General features: G+C 41.2%; 1 protein-coding gene across 3 annotated transcripts in view; it reads left to right on the top strand.

The window, feature by feature from the left end:
• Positions 1-20,811, top strand: part of CRYBG1 (crystallin beta-gamma domain containing 1) — a 242,698-nt gene that overhangs the window by 167,009 nt on the left and 54,878 nt on the right. The window lies entirely within an intron of this gene.

Here is a 20,811-nt window from a genome sequence, read left to right as displayed (position 1 = left end):
CTAAAAAGAGCATAGCATGAGGAAGAGGTAAAGAATGATGGGAAAATTTTGTCTGCTATGGAGAGATTAATGCCTCCACCAGGACATGGAAAGTCAACCACAGGGGAGTCCTTAGTCTGATGAGCTCACATTACAGTGGTTGCATCTCAGAACACTATCCAGCTTTTTATTCAGATATATCCACCGAGTTGGGGTTAACACTGCTGGTTTCTTAATACAGCTGGGGGAATCCCTAGTTCACACTGGTGTGAATGGAGACTCTTCTCCTGGAAGAGTCTGAGCTTTGGGGAGCCATAGCATGATCCCCTTTAAATCAGATTTGTGCCTGGTCTGACGGTTCCTGAAGGAATAAGGACAGAAAGAAAACTCTGCTGTTTAGTTGGGCTTCCCTGGTGGCTCAGATGGTTAAGAATCTGACTTCAATGCAGGCGACCTGGGTTTGATCCCTAGGGTAGGAAGATCCCCTGGAGAAAAGAATTAACTACCCACTGCAGTATTCTTGCCTGGAGAATCCCATAGACAGAGGAACCTAGCGGGGTACAGTCCATGGGGTCAAAAAGAGTCACACGTGACTAAGTGACTAACACACACACAGTTCAGTTAGTGAGGGGAAGATCTCACCAGGAGGACTATGAAAGAGGAATGAGAACCTAAGACAATAGATTGAACAGATTTTGGAAAGCAGTAGCTGCTGCTGCTGCTAAGTTGCTTCAGTTGTGTCAGACTCTGTGCGACCCCATAGACGGCAGCCCACCAGGCTCTGCCGTCCCTGGGATTCTCCAGGCAAGAACATTGGAGTGGGTTGCCATTTCCTTCTCCAATGCATGAAAGTGAAAAGTCAAAGTGAAGTCGCTCAGTCGTGTCCGACTCTTCGCGACCCCGTGGACTGCAGCCTACCAGGCTCCTCCGTCCATGGGATTTTCCAGGCAAGAGTACTGGAGTGGGTTGCCATTGCCTTCTCCAAAAAACAGTAGAAGGCAATTTAAAAATGAATTTCTTTTGCAGAATTTTAAAGTTTATGTATTGAATTTTTGCACTAAGAAGAGCTGTCAGGCCCTATGAACACATGTTCTGCATTTATTCATGTGCACACTCTGTGACTAGTAACTGAAGTATGTTGATGTGAATTTTTTCCAGTGTGATACAGAAGGGCAGGGCCAGTGAATGTGGGAGGAAAGTCAAGCATTGGCAATTTTGCTTTCTTTTGCATCTGGTCCGTGCTCTGTACTCTGCACAGACCCAGCCATAGTGTGAGGGCCAGGAATTTTTCACCATATTCCTGTCTCCCTGCTCCTAAATTCAGATTCTCACAGGTAGAGAGAGAATGAGTGGGCGAGGAAAGGCCCTGAAGAAGAGGAGAGGCCCTGGGGAACTGGGGAACTTGACCCAGGGCAGGAAGGAGGCATGCCAGATTCTCAGGCCTTTCCCCATGCCCTGTAAGGAGTCCTGTTGCTGGCTCTGAGCATCTGGGCTTTTTTTTTTTCTTCAATTCACACTTTTAAAAAATGTGTAGTAATGAAACAGTACAGTGCCTCCAGTGTTTCTGGAAAGTAAATGAAACTGGCAGCTCTTCCTCTCATCTCTGTATGAAGTTAACTTAATGAAGTTTCCTCTTGCAAGAGGATTTCATTGGTTTAAAAACAAAACTACATGCTTGCTATTTTTACTTCATTCATTATGATAATCACAAAGCATGACCCTTTTTCAAACACTTGATTGAAACAAAATGATGTCATGTCAGAGTGGTTATTACTTACGCTGATTAATGAACTTCTCACTACAAAGATGGTTTCGCCGGGGCCACATGTGGATGAAACACTGGTGGAGAGACTGACTCCCCACCCAGAGCTGTAAAATGCCGGATGGCAGCTGAGGACAGACCTGGGTGCCTTTTGTCTCTTTTACAGGGAGTAAGAGCACATCTGGCCCTTCATAGAGCCAGCGATGCCAGTTACAAACTGTCACTTACATCCTTCCCACCAGATTGTGATCTGATTGGTGACTGATTCAGGCTTCAGGTAAAGTGTAGAGGTAGAGTGGACGTATTTACTGTCCCCTGAGTTCAGGATGACCCACACCAGACTCCTGAACCTCTGATGAAGCTCCCAGGGTTCTCCGAGGCATCACAAGTTCTTTGGAGTCATCTCTCCCTCTCAGTGTCTGCTTTCCCTCAGCCCGTCCTTTTTCCCCCCCTATTCCCACATTTGGTGGTCACTTCAGGCTCCTCACTCCTTCATGTCTCAACTGCTGAGTCCAGGTCTCCATCCTGTTGGGCCCACCGAGGCCTGCCGTGCTCATCTTCCTCCAGCACTGCTTTGGATCATGTCAAACATGACACATCAAACGTTGCCTGCTCAGACACCTGCCAAGAGTTCTTGTTTCTCACAACATCACACCTAGTCTTCTTGACTGGCCTCTCAAGGCCCTCCCCAAACTAAATCAATCTTATTTTTTCAGCCTCCTCCTTACTTACCCCACTAACCTTTATGTCTGGTCACTCCAGTGAGCCACCACTAACCTTTATGTCTGGTCACTCCAGTGAGCCACCCCATGCCCATTGTCACTTCATTGCCTTTCTTTTGGCTGTTCCCCTTACCTGGAATGCCATTCCTCAACCCTTGCCTCGTTACATCTATCCTTCAAGGCAGTCCCGGGTCATTCCTGCAGTCTTCTGGCACGTCCTCACTGATCTCTTGCTCTTTAAACTCTTGAAGCATTACAAATGTCTCTTCTACACATATTAGTGCTTAATTATATGTCTGCCTGCCCACTAGTGGTGGTTTTATAGACAAGTCTATAAACTTCTAGAAGTCAAAATAAGCCTTATGTTCTCTACCCCTCACCAAGTGAGTCCATGGTAGGTACCTTATAGAAGATAGTAATTGTTTCATGGTTTTTCTGTCCAGGTTGAAGCAGTAGAAAGATTTATTTTCAGATTAGGGTTGTCAAATTATATATGTGTATGTGTATATGTATATATATATTTCACCAAATGTTTTAATATAAATTATTTATGTTAAATTACAGAATTGATTAATATTAGATTATAAAGACTTTATCTGTTACCAACCATAGTACCATAATTAGTATACATGTATTTTAAGTAAGCGTTCATGTGGCACCCCTTCTATAAAGTACTACCTTTTCTATGCAGGCTATCCACTAACGGTAGCTGTCATCATATGCCCGCTGCATCCTATATATACCTTTAAACAATAACTGCTTTGCTCTGTCTTTTCACACATCTGCCTTCTTTCCTTCTCATTTACCCCAAACTGTGAGTTCCTTGATGGCAGAGACTGTCTTTTAATTCCTGAATTTACAGAAACTGACAAAGTTGGTAACTCATAAATGGTTGTTGAATGAACAAATAAACTATAAGAGCCCTCAAGGAATCATGAATGTGACATTCTATAAATACAGTTACAGTTGGCACATGATCATTGAGTTTTTCATAAATAAACTTTTAATATTTTTAAATGGTTATTTAAGATCATTTTTTCTTTTAGGAGAGTCTAACTCTCAATCTATTCAAAATTTATCTCTTTACATAGCTGATTACAGAGGAAATTACAGCTGAGTTTTCCAAGCCTAGAGAAATTTATATTTTAAAAATAAGTGTAGCTATCTACTTGCTATAACTTTTCTTTAGAATGTTGTTGTTGTTCAGTTGCTCAGTCGTATCTGACTCTTTGCAACCCATGGACTGCAACATGCCAGGCTTCCCTGTCCTTCACCATATCCCTGAGTTTGCTCAAACTCATGTCCATTGAGTCAGTGATGCCATCCAACCATCTCATCCTCTGTCATCCCCTTCTCCTCCTGCCTTCAGTCTTTCCCAGCATCAGGGTCTTTTTCTAATAAGTCAGCTCTCTATTTCTTTAGAATAGCACTCTTAATCAAAAACCAAAAAAAATCTGATATGGGCAAAGGACTTGCAGAAGTGTTTCTCCAAAGAAGATACACATTCTTTGTTTTTATCTTTTCATGTGAAAGGATCACTAGTCCTTAGAGAAATACACATCAAAACCACAATGAGATGCCACTTCACACTCATGAGGATGACCACTACGAAAACCCCAAATGACAAGTGTTGGTGAAGATGTGGAGAAATTGGAACGCTTGTGCAGTGTTGTTGGGAAAGCAGTATGATGATTACTCAAAAAATTGAATTGCAGTATGATCCACTTCTAGATATATATCCAAAAGAATTGAATGCAAGGATCTTGAAGAGAGATTTGCACACCAATGTTCTTTGCAGCATTATTTACAAAAGCCAAGAGGTGAAAGCAATCCAAATGTCCATTAGCAGATGAATGGATAAAGAAAATGGGACCTATACATACAGTGGAATATTGTTCAATCATAAAAATGTGGAAATCCTATCTTATGCTACAACATGGATGAAACTTGAGGACGTTATGCCAAATGAAATAAACTAGTCACAGAAAGACAAATACTGTATGTTTCACTTTATGAGGTACCTGAATAGTCCAACTTGTAGAGACAAGGAGGAGAACACAAAAATCCCTTGTGGTTTCCAGGGGCTACAGAGAGGGCAAAATAGGGTGGGTTTTTTTTTTTTTCAGTAGGTATAAAGCTTCAGTTGTTTCAAGTTCTAGAGATCAGTGCATAACGAACGATGTGAATATAGTGAACACTTTATTAACCTGTACACTTGAAGATGGTTAAGAGGGTGAATTTTATTGTGTGTTTTTTGACCATCATTTAAAATAATATTTAAAACATACAAAAGAATCATAGTACCTCACACATACTCACCATCATCAGTATAAGCTTGCACATTGAAATGAGCCAGTAGATGCTCAATAAATGTTTCTAATACTGATGCTCATGATGAAAAAATTAGGAGAGCACTTTTTTATGTTTGATGTCAACTAATAACACTTAGGACTTGCCAGGTAGCTCAGTGGTAAAGAATTTGCCTGCCAAGCAGGAGACGCAGGTTCAGTCCCTGGGTCAGGAATATTCCTTAGAGAAGGAAACGGCAATCCACTCCAATATTCTTGCCTTGGAAATTCCATGGACAGAAGAGCCTGGTATGCTACAGTCCATGGGGTTGCAAAAGAGTTAGACACAACTTAGCTACTAAGCAACAATAATACTTAAGTAATTAATTGGTCTAATAGTAGCGTGTCTAGTTCGTTGAATAAATTTGCCACCAACTTCTGGTAAGACTTACAAACTACAATCGTTTGGTGCAAATGTTATGATAGGTCATAATTATTGAATTCTACTTATTGATGAAGATAGGTATCAATTATTGGTGTTTTAATGAGGTGGGCATAGTTTTTACCTTTTCTGTTATTCTTCATGCTTACATTTTTGGTAATGTTGTATGATATGTGGTTTATCGGATATAATTTGTATCTTTTTTTAAAAGCATAAGTAAAACACAAGCTGGAGTGAAAACAAGACATAACCAAAACTCAGCATGAAAGAAAGTTGACTTCATTCACCAGAGAAAGAAAATCAAAACTAAGAGATCCTTCTTGTTCTACTTCCTATCAGGTTTTCCAATTTAATGGATGCAGGGCCACTTTCCCCAAACTGCCTCCTACTTCCTCTGTTGTCTTTTCAGCAATTTTGGTTCAGTATCACACCCAAAAAAGGGCGCACCTCTTTAACCCTTTCAACTTTTGAATCAAACACACCCTTGTTAAATGTGCTTTTCACATAAACAGTCAGTATCTGTCATTCGGCTCTGGCTCTGAGAGAGCACAGCCCTGCCAGGAAGGTGAGCTGTTGAGAGTTAAACAGAGTCATCTGGAAGGAGGAGGATAGACAAGGCTCTTCTGAGAAGTAGGAAGCTTGATCTTCGTAATGCCGGGGCAGCTACACTGCACTTCTCATATTTTCTTGGTGTGTCTATAGAAAGGAAAAAAGAAGCCACATCATGGTAAGAAACTAAGTGAAGTTTTGTTATCTCTTCACTGACTGACACTTTGTTGTTTCTTTTACTGAGACTTTGTTTTGAATGTGTATAGTATTATTATTCATGACATCAATTAACTTCACAATATGTTTATTGTCTAGAGTTGGTAAATTCTCTGGGCTTAAAAATAATGAGTTGTGAGTAGAAGGAATACCATAGAAGGCTAAGGAATAGAGGAGGGGCTGAGTACTCTTGAAGAAACTTTGAACTAGAAATGAAAATACTAGTATATTATCTCCTGTGTCTCCCCTTTTCTAGGTTCTTTAAATTATCACATGTAATCATTGACAAGCTTCCCTTGCTAAATATGTTTGAGTTAGTTCCATCAGCCATTCTAACAACGCCAATTTTATAGACCTGTTGTTGAATGTGCTATAAAAACCTTAATCCCTTTTTCCTCCTGAGTTGAAAAAATCTGTTTCTCTGCCCCTTTTCCAGATATCAAAGGCAACTAGTTGGAAGCAATTAGTTGGAAAACATCATGTCTGGTGTTAAGGACTGATTTTTATTTTCATCATGGCAGGGGGAGGTAAATCTCTATTATACTTTCTTTTAAAATGTAGGTTATCTTTCAAATACGTTCTTCACTGGGTGTTGGCTGTTGCTGCTCACACTGGCCTGTCCCCATAACATGTTACTATGTGTTACACATACTTTCCCCAAATGAGATTTTATTAGGACACAGAAATTTATAGGAGCAACTCGGCTTCTTACAAACTTATCATTCTAGAAGTGCTGTGGCTTAAGATAAGCCTTCCTTCTTATAAGGAAAAAAGCAATCTTGTAAACTTTTAAGAAAAAGGAGTTTATATAAGAGTCTATTAAACTTTGCTTCTCTACTTTGCTCAAAGAGGCAAATATAAATTTAATAAATATAAATATAAAGCCTGGGAAAAGTGTTGGATGGTGTTGCCATCATTCTCTCTGTTAATTTGTATAACTTTCCCCCATTCTTTGACTTTTAGACACAATGGTTTAATAACTAGATGGACAAATAGTCCTTACCCTAAGATATGAACGTCTAAGCATCCTCTAGAAATTGTAACAGAATTAATGCCTTGTATTTTACGAGAAATGCCTTTTTCAAGGTGAATTTGCCGAATTTAAAAAAAGTAAACACTTAGGTTTAAGGGCATTATGACTATAAGCCTTCAGAAAGCATTTTAAGTTTAATAAATGAAATTTCAGATATTTTTGGTCAACCATCTTATTAAGGCCAAAATGCACTAATCTGATTAACTATAGCCTATGTACGCACCTTGGTTAGTAAGCTTGGGGTGGAGTGGGTGTGGGAGGAAGTATGGTGGCCAGGCTGGTGATTTTGAAGGTTGCTTCTCCCATGAGTTTCTCTGTGATATGAGATAAAGGTACGTGGAAGGCACTGTGGGTCCTGAGAGCCTGGTGGCTAGTGAGCTGACGTTCTCATTTTAATTCAGATGTTGAAATGGGCAGGAACCTGCTGCTTATGTCTCCAGGCGGAATCAGGACTAGGGCAGTGCTCAACCTGGGTGCACAGGCTTGTCCGCCTCAAGTCTGTACAGGAGCAGTGTTTGCAAAACGGGATCCAGACGTGCAAGCTGAGGCAGAGAGCAGCATCTGAGGCTCCTGCCGCCCACCAGGAACGGAGTGGTGTGAGGTGATGAAATGCTTGAAGGAGCAGCAACTTTCTCACAGTCTTCTCACTCCAACATACACACGCACACACTCACTCACTCCCAATCCAACATATCAGAGCCTACTGGAGGCAGTGAAAAATAAGGCTAAATTCCTTGGGACGGTAAAAATGAAGTGAGAAAGTCAGAGACCCAGAGAGTGGGAAAGGTGTCTGAAGCTGGATGAAAACCCAGAATTGTATAGGCCACAGTGAGTCAAAGTGTGAATTACCTGCACCCACCCCCCCCAACTCCGGTTTGTTGGTTTCCCCTGGAACTGCCCCTCCCAGTCATTTCCTGTCCTTACACTGCTCCTCCTCCCCACCTTCCTTAGAAGCACACTTTTCTTCTCTGTGTCTGAGGTGACTTCCCTCATCTCTGTTCACATTTGTGTGTGTGTGTGTGTGATAGTCCAACATAACCAAAGGGAACAGAGCAGGAAAGGGAAAGAGAGAAATAGCACAGACATCACAGTACATCTTCTGGTCCCACCAGCTGTGCATGGCGCATACACTACTGTTCACATTACAGTTTTCTCAAAATGAGCATGCTAGTTGCCACTTCACAGGAATGTTAAGAGATACCTGGCACATGGTAAGTTCTTAAGAAATGTTAGCTGAAATAAATCATCAAGCAGGAAAAATAAAAGGCCAACAAGAATATAAAACATGTTCAATGCCATTGAAAAGCAAAGAAATGCATATTTACCTAGTCACTGTAAAATATAGCATGCATCACAAGCGTATAAAATATAAATGTGAGGTATAATGAATAATTATAAAGCAAGCATCTCTAATAACTAGGCGTAGGTCGAGAAATAGCTTATTGCTGCCACCTCTTAAGTCTTCTGGGGGTCTCTTTCTGATCAATCCTCTCTCTTCCTTCACCACCAGGGCCAGTAGTAGGGTGAAGGGAGTGGGGCTTTTGCCTCAGGAGCAAAGTTTAAGGGGATGTCAAAAAATTCAGTAATCAAATAATATTTTAATTCAATTTTATTATAATAATTTATAAATAATTTTATGTATTGATTTATTTTTGGCTGTGCTGGGTCTTTACTGCTGTTCACAGCTTTCCTCTAGTTGGGGCGAGTGAGGACTAGTCCCCAGTTGGCGGTGCACAGGCTTCTCACTGCGGTGGTGTCTCTTGTTGCTGAGCACAGGCTCAAGGGTGCTTGGGCTTCAGCAGTTGCAGCCAGTGGGCTCTAGACTGTGACCTCAGTAGTTGTGGTGCCCAGGCTCTAGAGCACAGGCTCAGCAGTTGTGGCACACCAACTTAGTTGCCCTGCGATATGTGGTATCTTCCCAGACCAGGGATTAAACTTGTGTCCCCTGCATTGGCAGGCAGATATTTTACCACTGGACTACCAGGGATGTAGGTCCTTACGGCAATATTTTTAAAAGCAAAAGTTCATGAAAAAATCCATGATGAACAAAATATCAATTTTTAAAATGAACACAGAATCTGCACCACAAGTGGTTAACTACTCTCTTAACTGTTATAGTCATTTGTGTGTGCGTGCTAAGTCACTTCAGTTGTGTCCGAGTCTTTGTGACCCTATGGGCTATAGCCCACCAGGCTCTTCTGTCCTTGGGATTCTCCAGGCAAGAATACTGGGGTGGGTTGCCATGCCCTCCTCCAGGGGATCTTCCCAACCTAGGGATTGAACCTCTGTCTCTTAGTCTCCTACATTGACAGGCAGGTTCTTTACCACTAGTGCCACCTGGGGAGCCTGTTAAAATCAACATATCTCTCTCTGCTTTTCTTTATAATTTTACCACCTATGACTATATCCCAAGACAGTGCAAATTAATTTACTTGTTCTTAAATTTCATAGGAATGGAATTATATCCTATGTTCTCATGGGGGTCTGGATTCTTTCAGTCAACTTTACGTTTATAAAATTCATCCATGGATTGTGCCACTGATGCATTCATTCTTTTCTGTTGCTGTATTCTGTTTTATGAATGAACCACAGTGAATTTATTCATGTTGCTGTGGATGGGATCTGGGTCTGTTTCTTGTTGAGAGACTTGTGCAGGCAGCCTGCTGGGAACATCCTAGTGCACGTGTCATGGAACAATGTGCATGAGCCTCTCGAGGGACAGCAGTTCTCAAAGTGAGGTCTGGGGACACTCCAGGGTTCCCAAGATCTCCCAGGGGAGTCCTTAATGTCAAAACTATTTTCATAAAAATGCTTAAGATGCTATTTGCCTTTTACTTTCATCCTCTCGTGAGCGTACACTGGAGAATCAGAGGTAACGTGACATGCAATGCTGTCTTGCTCTGATGGCTAGTGGAATGTGTGTCGTGAGTATTGTTGAACTTTAAAAATGGCTCAATTTTCATTTCTAACCCTGAGAAGTGTGGATGAATATAACCTGAATAGCCATAACAATGGCTCTTGGGGACCTTACCTTTTAAGAAAGGAGTCCTGAAAGCAGAATTTTGAGAACTGCTTGCTGCTCTAGGGAATATACTAACAATGCTCATAGGATATGCATACCTTCTGTTCTGTTAGATAAATGCCAAGGTGTTTTCCAATTGACACTCACAGCAGCAGCATGTGAGCATTCCTATTGCTCCACAGCCTGTCTCATATTGGAATTATCACTCTTTCTAATTATTTTCCAATCTGATGGGTTTGTAAAGATATCTCATTATGGTTTTGCTTTTCATTCCCTTGATTACTAATTAGGAACATATCCTGTGGGAATAATTAAGGATGTGTGTAGAAATAGTAGTGAAGTTGCTCAGTCATGTCCGACTCTTTGCGACCCCATGGACTGTAGCCTACCAGGCTCCTCCGTCCATGGGATTTTCCAAGCAAGAGTACTGGAGTGGGTTGTCATTTCCTTCTCCAGGGGATCTTCCCAACCCAGGGATCGAACCCGGGTCTCCCTCATTGTAGGCAGACGCTTTTACCGTCTGAGCCACCAGGGAAGTCCAGATAAGGTACAAATATGTTTTCTGCAGCCTACAATGCATTGAAAATAACATGAACTGTAGGCATTGTGGTACATTGACATGATGGGATTTAGTGCAAGCATTAAAATATTATTACAGAAATTTATTTATTGGGGCACTAGTGGTAAAGAACCCACCTGCCAATGCAGGAAAGTTAAGAGATGCTGGTTCGATCCCTAGGTGGGGAAGTTCCCCTGGAGAAGGAAATGGCAACCCATTCCAGTATTCTTGCCTGGAGAATCCCATGAACAGAGGAGCCTGGCAGGCTACAGTCTATAGGGTCGCAAAGAGTCAGATATGACTAAAGTGACTTAGCACACACACATTTATTGGCATGAAGTCAGTGAAAGAATAATACACCAAATAGGAAATACAAAATGCTATTATGCAATGCCCTGACAAACAGCCAGACAGAGAAGAAAAAAGAGCCAGACAGAAAGAACTGTAATAGTGGTATTATAGGATAGAAAAGATAAAGGATAATTTATATTTTCCTTGTTGTACTTGTTTATATATTCTGAGTTTCAAATACGAATATGTGTGTGTGTGTGTATATATATATATGTATATATATATATACACACACACGCATGCACATACTGTATATATTAGTATATACACTTTATATATGTGTGTGTATGTGTATACTTTAAGGTTTCCTTTCCTATTCCCTGTCTCTTCCCCAGAGACAGACATTTCATTTGATTAAACAATCCAGAAGATGAGCATTTTAAAAACTGGATTTTGGGGGAATCATTTGAGAAGAGGGCCAAGACTAGAGACAGGCCTTTTTCTCTGTCTGAGAATTAACTGAGGGCCCCCCAAAGTACTGGCTGTTCCATTGCACACTATTGTCTGGCAATGTTGCTTGTAGGAGACTGAGCAATTTCTGGAAAATATGGTTGATGTGTTCCTTTGATAAGTATTTTTTGAGTGCCTATCGGTACCCTACATTGAGGAAGGAATAGGGACATAGTGGTGAACAAAGCTACATTCTTATTTTCATGAAACTTATACATTCTGTGAGGAAAGACAGACAATGAAGTAAACAAATAAATACGTTCAGTTCAGGTAATTATAAGTGCTATGAAGAAAAAGGAGCATAAGGTTATAGGAAGTGAGGTGCATATTTACATAAGGTGATGGAGAGGTGTTCACTCTACCTAGTTGCATATCTCCTGTACATTATGATCTGGAAAGGATAATGTTTACAGGAGAGGGTAGACTTCAGTTTTTATTTATTCTGGTCATGACATATTGAAGACAAGTGCTTATAAGCAATGATATGCCCAGTCCTGCTTATCTATCATATTCTATTTTCATCTCCATCTCACTGAGAATCATAAATTAATCCTGTTAGTTATCTACTCAGCTACTATAATTTAAACTTGGATTATGAAACATCAGCAAAATATCAGATTATTACTTATGGCACCCATCAGTTTCTTAGGCACTTGGTGCTTTTCAGAACATGTTCACATATATCACTTCATGTGAATTTTTCAATATCCTCAATGACACAAGAGGAATTTTTGAGAAGGTAAATTATTTGATCCCTATTTAGTAGCATTCCTGAGTTCTTTTCATGAAAGCATGCATTTTGCTTTTTAATTTGAAATGAATTACCGGGAAGTCAATAATTCTCACTAGAAATTGCAGAAACCAGATATTTCTGGGAAGTACATATGAACTGGAAAGATAAAGAAATTTATTTTCTAGAAATAAATCTATTTTCTGCCATACTTTAAAATGTGGTTAAAATAACCTCAGGTTATGAGGTTTCAAGGTCACCAGAAATCTCAGAGGCAACCTGGAGTCAACAGTGCTGAGTGGGAGAGGCTTCTTCATTCTTTATGGAGCTATATAACCTCTGAGTTCCTTCCCTCCTCCTGGTCCCAGCCACTGTGGTGAGCTTGGCTGCCAGTGTTCCTGGTGCAGGCAGGCATGCTGCGTCAGTTTCTCCTTGGCTGCCTCACCCTCGTCTCCCCAATGTCTCTATCCCCCTCATCACATCATCTATATATGAATAACCTAACTGGAAGTTAGCCCTTGGGAGTTGAGTGCTTGCATTCTGCAGTACACTGATGGTTTTCTAGTGTTTTAAAGTACTTATTCTTGATCTCTGATCTGAGTTATTGTACAAGTCATTCTTTTTTTAAAATACATAAAGAACGTGAGAATATGCTTTCTTGGTTCCGAGTCAATAAGAAAGGAACTAATCTGACAATATACATTTCCATTTTTCAGTTTGGCTAAGCTTCTTTACTCCAGTTTGAAACTAGTTAGCCAGTGATTTGATTATACACTAATCAAGATATGGGGCTTCTCTCATAGCTCAGTTGGTAAAGAATCTGCCTTCAATGCGGGAGACCCTGGTTCAATTCCTGGGTCAGGAAGATCCACTGGAGAAGGGATAGTCTACCCACTCCAGGATTCTTGGGCTTCCCTTGTGGCTCAGCTGGTAAAGAATCTGCCTGCAATCCGGGAGATCTGGATTTGATCCCTGAGTTGGGAAGATCCCCTGGAGAAGGGAAAGGCTACCCACTCCAGTATTCTGGCCTGGAGAATTCCATGGACTATACAGTCTATGGGGTCACAAAGAGTCAGACACAACTGAGCAACCTTCACTTTCAATCAAGATATGTGCACAATCTGGGAGGTAGCAAGAAACAATTGCTATCCGTTTCAAATCCCCATATCTTCTGTAAGTTATACATTATACACATTTGGGAAAAATATTCACCAAATTAGGGTTATACATCTCTACTGTAAAGCAAATTAATTCAGCATAATAGAAAAAAAGAAAATATTCAGAAAACTGTTCAGTTTACACAGAGAGAAGCATTGTGAGTTATCTGTTACTCATGGTTGAACATGTAGTAATTATTAGTCAGGATCCCCACATGGGGAAAGGCAGGGCAATTCAACCTGGTTGACTGAGTAAAGCAAGAGGGGCTACATACAAAGCATGGCAGAGTTTTAAAGAGACCATGATTTCTTCCCTCGCAAGCCCTCTTCCAAGTCTCTGTTCCTAAATCTGTAATCCAATATTATGTCGTCGTCTTAAAGAAAGCTCTCAAAATCATATGCTTCATGCCCCCCCCCCCCCGCACCCTGGTTCCATACCAAGCAAAGGATGGTGAGGCACTGCTGGGCCAGCACCACCGAGACCCTTTCCATCTTGGGGTTAGAGGGGTGAGAGGAGGAAGTAATTCCTGGGACCTGAAAACAGAGTGTATCTGCAGGGGTGGTTCCTGACAGAGACCTTGGTCAGGCTGGACCACATCCAACCCAGAGCCTAACCAGGAGAGGGAGAGGTGGGAAGAAAACAGCTTGACTTCACTCTAGTCCCTCTCTTTGATCTCCTGATAGTGCCTTTTAAAGGCTGAACCTACCGAAGTCAAAGGGTAAGAGAGTCTGTTTCTATATTCCTCATGGTCAAAGGCCTGAGGCACAGAGAAGGGTGAGGAAAGGCACATAAACAGAAGTGCCCACTGTTTACAGAGGTATCCGATTCTACAGCCAGTACTCCATCATAAGTGAAAGTTCGATCCCCACCGTTATTATATTTTAGGGTCCAGGCAGAAGCATGTCACACAAGTGTAACATACTCTGTGTGGTCAGTATGAATATAAAAGTGGTACGTTAGTCATATTCTGGGCTTCCCTTGTGGCTCAGCTGGTAAAGAATCTGCCTGCAAAGCAGGAGACCTGGGTTTGACCCCTGAGTTTGGGGTCAGGCTACCCACTCCAATATTTTGGCCTGGAGAATTCCATGGACTATATACAGTCCATGGGGTTGCAAAGAGTTGGACACAACTGAGTGACTTTCACTTCACAAGTCATATTCTAGGAAATGGAATCTTGTTTTCCTGAAAGTGAAAGTGTTAGCTGCTCAGCTGTGTCTAACTCTTTTGACCTGATGGACCATAGTCTGCCAGGGTCCTCTGTCCATGGAATTTTCTAGGCAAGAATACTAGAGTGGGTTGCCATTTCCTTCTCCAGGGAAACTTCCCGACCCAGGGACCAAACTTGGGTCTCCTGCACTGCAGGCAGATTCTTTACTGTCTGAGCTAATATACTATCAATTCAAATGGGAAAAGTTACTGTGCTAACTTTAAAAAGCCTGACTCATGTCTTAGGAATATTATCTAGATGTTTTGGACGGTGGTTTGCTTCTTTAAGATTAAGAAGAAAATCTGGCAAAAGGCAGATTCTCAATAATTACTAGTGGAATGAATGAGTAAAATACACACACACTTTAAGATCTTACCTTCCTTTCTAATTAATCATGTGTCAGTGGCTTTAAACAATCAGGTTTCACTTTGTTTCTGACAAGTAGTAAATGACCCAAAGACAATTCTTAGCTGGAACTGGGAGTAACTTTTTAAAAGAAACTCTTTACTTCTTCAAACCCTCTGAAAGGGTGGAAAATACTTTTGGAATAATGAACTTGCAACTGTTTCCTAAATTATGACTTTCATATTCAGTAATGCCTCTTTTTCAGGACACTGTTAAACCTGGAAATTAAAAAAAAAAAAAAGTCTGCTCCTATTCTTTTACACAATAGTATACCTATAATCGGAGAAGGCAATGGCACCCCACTCCAGTACTCTTGCCTGGAAAATCCCATGGATGGAGGAGCCTGGTGGGCTGCAGTTCATGGGGTTGCTAAGAGTCGAACACGACTGAGCCACTTCACTTTCACTTTTCCCTTTCATGCCCTGGAGAAGGAAATGGCAACCCACTCCAGTATTCTCGCCTGGAGAATCCCAGGGACGGGGGAGCCTGGTGGGCTGCCGTCTATGGGGTCGCACAGAGTCGGACACGACTGAAGCGACTTAGCAGCAGCAGTAGCAGCATACCTATAATTCTATTAATATACAACAGGATATGATTTTCATTTGTTTTGAAGTGACATCATTAGAAAAAACAAATATATTGAGGTTGTAAGTAGAGAAGTATGTTCACATGAAGTTGAAAGGACAGAGACAATAAAGAAAAGCCAAGGAGAACAGTGGTGAGCAGCAAATATGGGGTGGGCACTGGGATGCTGACAAATATCAGAAACAGCACAGGGGCAGGCAAGCACTGCATCCCAACAGACTGAGGAGCAGCAAGAGGCTCTGAAGTTCTGATGCAATGTATTGTTGGTTGCATCATATGAAATTGTACATAGATCAAAACCGAACACAGTAATTTTCTCTGCATTTTTGAAAGAGCCCTGCTTATGACTAAACAGTATTATAGTCTGTGGGTCATTCAGTGCAAACCTTAGTCTACACTTGAATCAGCCATGGAAGAAATCACTATTATAGTGCAAATGTAATAACAGGAGTCCATAGTTCAGTCTCCAGAATCGTTAAGCTGTAGCTTAATTATATTTAGTATGCTATAAGAGAGGGAACTTGATAGCATATGGAAAAAATATTTTAAAAGACAAAATGAAAAGTTTCAGTGTTTAATAGATCAAGATGTACTATGTACTATGTGAACATTTCTTCCTTTGCATTTTGTATGAATGTTCTATTATTTAGAATGCGCCATATGTATTAGCACAAGCACTACCAAAAAGATAGAGTGATGAAGAGGAGAGCAGATCATTTTTTTCCCCTGGGAGAATGATTGCTTTCAATGTTGTACAATGCTTTCCATTGTACAATGAAATGAATCAGCTATATGTATACACATATCTCCTCCCTCTTGGACCTCCCTCCCACTCATCCCACCCATCTAGGTCATCTCAGAACAGAGAGTGGAGCTTCATGTTTCTTTGTCTTGTAACCTAATGCAACGTCAGATTTTCTATTCAGCTTTGACTATTTCTTTTTTCTCCCCCTTCCCCACTCCTCATTTTTGTTCTTTACTGGTCACAAGATTCAAAAGTATCTCTTGCTTTTATTGAACTGAATTTTCTAACCCTTGTTTTTACATTTAAAAGTTGGTGGGTGAAGTGGTTTAAATTCCCATATTTTTTAAGCCACACACCTAAGGCTGTTTTTACAAAACCTATGCAGAAAAAAAGTTCCTTGCCAATGCAAACACGTACACACATGTGTTGTGAACCTGAAATATTATCAAAGTGACATGGCCAATTTTATCTTTCACAATAATGACCATTGGATTCACTCCTCATCATGGCTGAACTGGAGTTAAAGAGCTCAAATATCTTTCAGAATCAACAAAGTGAGCTCATAGGGAATCACAGTGTTCCCCCCCAAAGAAAGTTACTTGTGTACATCACTGACCACATTTTAGCAGGAGGCACATGTGAATACATGTCAAAAGATCTTGATCTGCTTTCTCAAGTCAGACGCAGGCTGGGAGCCAGCAGTAAACCTGAAGAAATTCAAGTTTGTGTGCCAGCAGTCATTCTGCATCACTGGGCAGAATCCTCACAGGGACAGAACAGAGCTGCACATTCTTGACCACACTGAGTCTTGTGCAAAAAAAGGTTTCCATTCTGTTCTTGTTTTGTTCAGACCCAACCATGTTTATAGTTGTCGCAAGGGTGTTGCTGACTCCCTTTTGGAAGGGAGGGGGATGTTACTAGTTCTTTAGTAGCATCAAATAGTTTATGTCCACCTCTACTGTAAGTCCCTGTGCTAGGTGTTGGGAATACAAATAGATCTTTTTCTTGCTCAAAAGGAGCTTATTCCACTGGGCAAGGCAAAAGGTCAGAAATACATGACTTATTTTCGAACAGTATAATGTATTAGCTACATTTTCAAATAATACGCTCAACATATTTTTCTTCAACCTCCAAACATGATTTCAGGTGCATGCATGCATGCATGCTCAGTCCTGTCCGACTCTTTGTGACCCTGTGGACTGTAGTCCGGCAGGCTCCTCTGTCCATGGGATTGGAGGCTGGCAGATAAGATACTACAGGCTCTGCACCAGTAACTAGGATCAAAAGAAAATTACTGTCTCTGTCTCTGTCAACTTTGTTCCCCTACAAAATTTAAAAATTAGGCAATATTTCTAGGGATTGTAACTTTCCATAAACTGAATGCTTCTGAGTTTCAGACTCAAATTGCTAATTGCCCACAGCATTCTGTATAATATTTAAAACTACACTAGTGATGTAAGTTTGATTTCAAGTGAAACACTTCTAAATTTAAAGCAATGCCTTCAAGGTAATCTGAACAAAATAAAAAAGAAAGCAACAAACTATTTTGCCTTTATGTCTGGACATTTTGGCATATTAACAATGTATCCTGAATTTCCTGACCTTTCCTTCCCCACCAGTGAGGAGATAGAGATCTCTGAAATTACATATAACAATACAATGTAGCTTTTATTTAGTGGCAGCTGCTGATGATAGGTGCTGCCATATCAAGAAGGTTGAGAATCAGAGAATAGCACTGCAGTCTCCTTACAGATACACACCCCTCCTGATGAACCACATGTAATGTTTGCCAACAAGAACACTAAAACAGATCCCAGCACACAATCCATGGACCATTTCTAACACTGTCCTTTTATGGACTGTGCTCATCCCAGTAGGGCAGGGGTGGCAGGAGGAGTCCAAGTGCACGTTCTGCACAGTCAGGTGGGCAGAAAGGACAGAGTAAAAAGCTCTCCAAAGGAGGTTGCAGGATTGCAAGGCTTTGCTACAGTCTGAGAATGCTCAGAACCCTGACTAAGTGAGGAAGAGAGCCCTGTGGAAGCAGGAAGGAGACTGATGGACTCCCATGGCCTCTTTGCAAAGCATTCCCCTTACTAACAGGTGACCATCAAGATTGAGGCAGAAGATGCTGGTCCCTGGCCTCCCATTCTATAGGTTTAGGACTCTAGGTGCAAAGGCTCCTACTTAAGGAGGCACTACTCTCTAGACAATTCCCAGGACATCTCATTTTGTCTTCTATCTACCATACTCATTCTTCCTCCACGAACACAGGGGGTGAAATCACCCCTGGCTGAAAAGAAATGTGTGTCCTATTTTAAGAAGAGGTGTTTGTTCCTCAAAGATGTGACTGGGAACTTAGGAGGAATGATTCACTCTGCACTCTTCTCAGAAGATCCTGCATAGAGATCTGGTGCTGGAGATGCAGGGCCCCTCAGGGGAAGACGGCATTCCCCTGCAAATAAAGAAGTAGCTTTTGAAATAACTTGAGGCCTCCATTGATTAAGAACTATGAAATGTGTACCTGAGCCAGATGGACCATGTTTCTGCTCTTAACTTCCCAGGGAAAAAGCTTCATTCTTAAGTCAACTTCATTAAGATAATTTACACTGAGAATTTTACCATTTTAAGCGTAGTTTGAGTTTTGAAAGATGTGCACATGTGTAACCATCACCACAGTCAACATATAGAACACTGCCTTTATCCCTGAGAGTTCCTTTGTGCCTGTTTCCAGTCATAGCTCCTTGTCCACCCCACCCTCAGACAACCTTTGATTTCTTGGTACTTTCTATGATTATAGATTGGATTTGCCTAGACATTGCCTAGAATGTTATGTAAATGGAGCCATTCTATACCTTTTGCGTCTGCCCTCTTCCAGTTAGCATAATGCTAATGAGATTCATCCATGTCATTACCTATTTTTAAAGTTCCGTCCCTTTTATTGCTGAGTAGCACTCTGTGTCCAGGTGTGCCACAATTATTTTATCCTTTCACTAGCTGATAGACATTTAAGTTGTTTTCAGTTTATTATTATGAATGAAGCTATTGTGAACATTCATGTCAAAAGTTTGGAATTCAAGTAAGTTCAATGAACAGAGCAGCTTGACAAGTGACAAACTGGCTGCTCCTCTGGGGGAAGGAGGAGTTGAGTAGTTGATGAGACCAAGTTACAAAGAACAATTGATTTTGTAAAAAGCAGCTATAGCCAAAAACGAAAAAAAAAAAAAAAAGAAATGTACTGAACAGAGAAGACTGCTGATTAGACACCTTTCAGCTGTATGGGAAAAATGGATTCATTGCAACATCATTGGCAGGACAGAATAATTTGTACACTAGTTTTCTTTGGACATGGAATAGAATTAAGCCAATAAGACTCAAACCTATTCCTGGCTACTTCTTTGTGCTGTGCTTAGTTCCTCAGTCATGTCCGACTCTTTGTGACCCCATGGACTGTAGCCCACCAGGCTCCTCTGACCATGGGGATTCTCTAGGCAGGAGTACTAGAGTGAGTTGCCATGCCCTCCTCCAGGGGCTCTTCCCAACCCAGGGATCGAACCCAGGTCTCCTGCATTACAGGCAGATTCTTTACTGTCTGAGCCACCAGGGAAGTCCATGAAAAGTGAAAGTTGCTCAGTTGTCTCCAACTCTTTGCAACCCCATATTCTATACAGTCCATGGAATTCTCCAGGCCAGAATACTGGAGGGAGTAGCCTTTCCCTTCTCCAGGGAATCTTCCCAACCCAGGGATCAAACCCAGGTCTCCCACATTGCAGGCAGATTCTTTACTGTCTGAGCCACCAGGGAAGCCCAAGAATACTGGAGTGGGTAGCCTATCCCTTCTCCAGTAGATCTTTCCGATCCAGGAATTGAACCCGGGTCTCCTGCATTGTGGGCGGATTCTTTACTAACTGAGCTATCAGGGAAGTCCATAGGATTGTTTAAAGGCCTGTCCAGGCACCAGAGACAAAAAGCTCCATTTCCAGAGTTAAAAAGACTACTGACTGTGCAACCGTAAGCAGGGATAAGAAACCTTGGCAAATGAGCATAAAAACACTACCTATCTTAAGGACTGTCTCTGATAAGAATCTATATAAATCACTTAGCAAGTCTAGCACATAAGGAAGGATTTATTGTGTTTAAAACTCAGGTAATACCTTTGACACATAGTGAAAGAGTCCAAACTTATTCCTTAGGAAACTGGAACATTTTAACATTTTTTTCTTAAATTACACTGTGAATTCTTCCTATCTTGTTTATATAACCACTGAATAATTGAATTATTAATCAAAATGTAGTTAGATTTTAAAAGCATATCAACTCAGTCGCAAAATCTCTCCGTGGCCACAACATTCCATTGTCCATCTCCTCACACTGCAGCTGTTTAGCTCCAAAGTTCCCACCAGATGCTTCTCCAGCTTGAAGTTTGTCAGTAAATCTGATTCAGGAGCACTTCCTCATAAGCCAATTCTGGGGAAGTGTGGTCTGCAATCTACTCCCCTTGGCTGACTCTGGCTCAGGCATGCCTATTGCACCGTCATGTCCTCTAGGGTGGGGTTGAGGGAGCTGGGGTTGGAAGATGAGGACCTGGGCTTGAATCCTGATATTGCCCCC

This window comes from Giraffa tippelskirchi, chromosome 9 (assembly GCF_054371585.1).
Source record: "Giraffa tippelskirchi isolate mGirTip1 chromosome 9, T2T-mGirTip1v1.2.pri, whole genome shotgun sequence".
Taxonomy (NCBI): domain Eukaryota; kingdom Metazoa; phylum Chordata; class Mammalia; order Artiodactyla; family Giraffidae; genus Giraffa; species Giraffa tippelskirchi.
The sequence above is the reverse complement of the archived record's forward strand: the minus strand, read 5'-3'. Positions and strand labels throughout refer to the sequence as shown.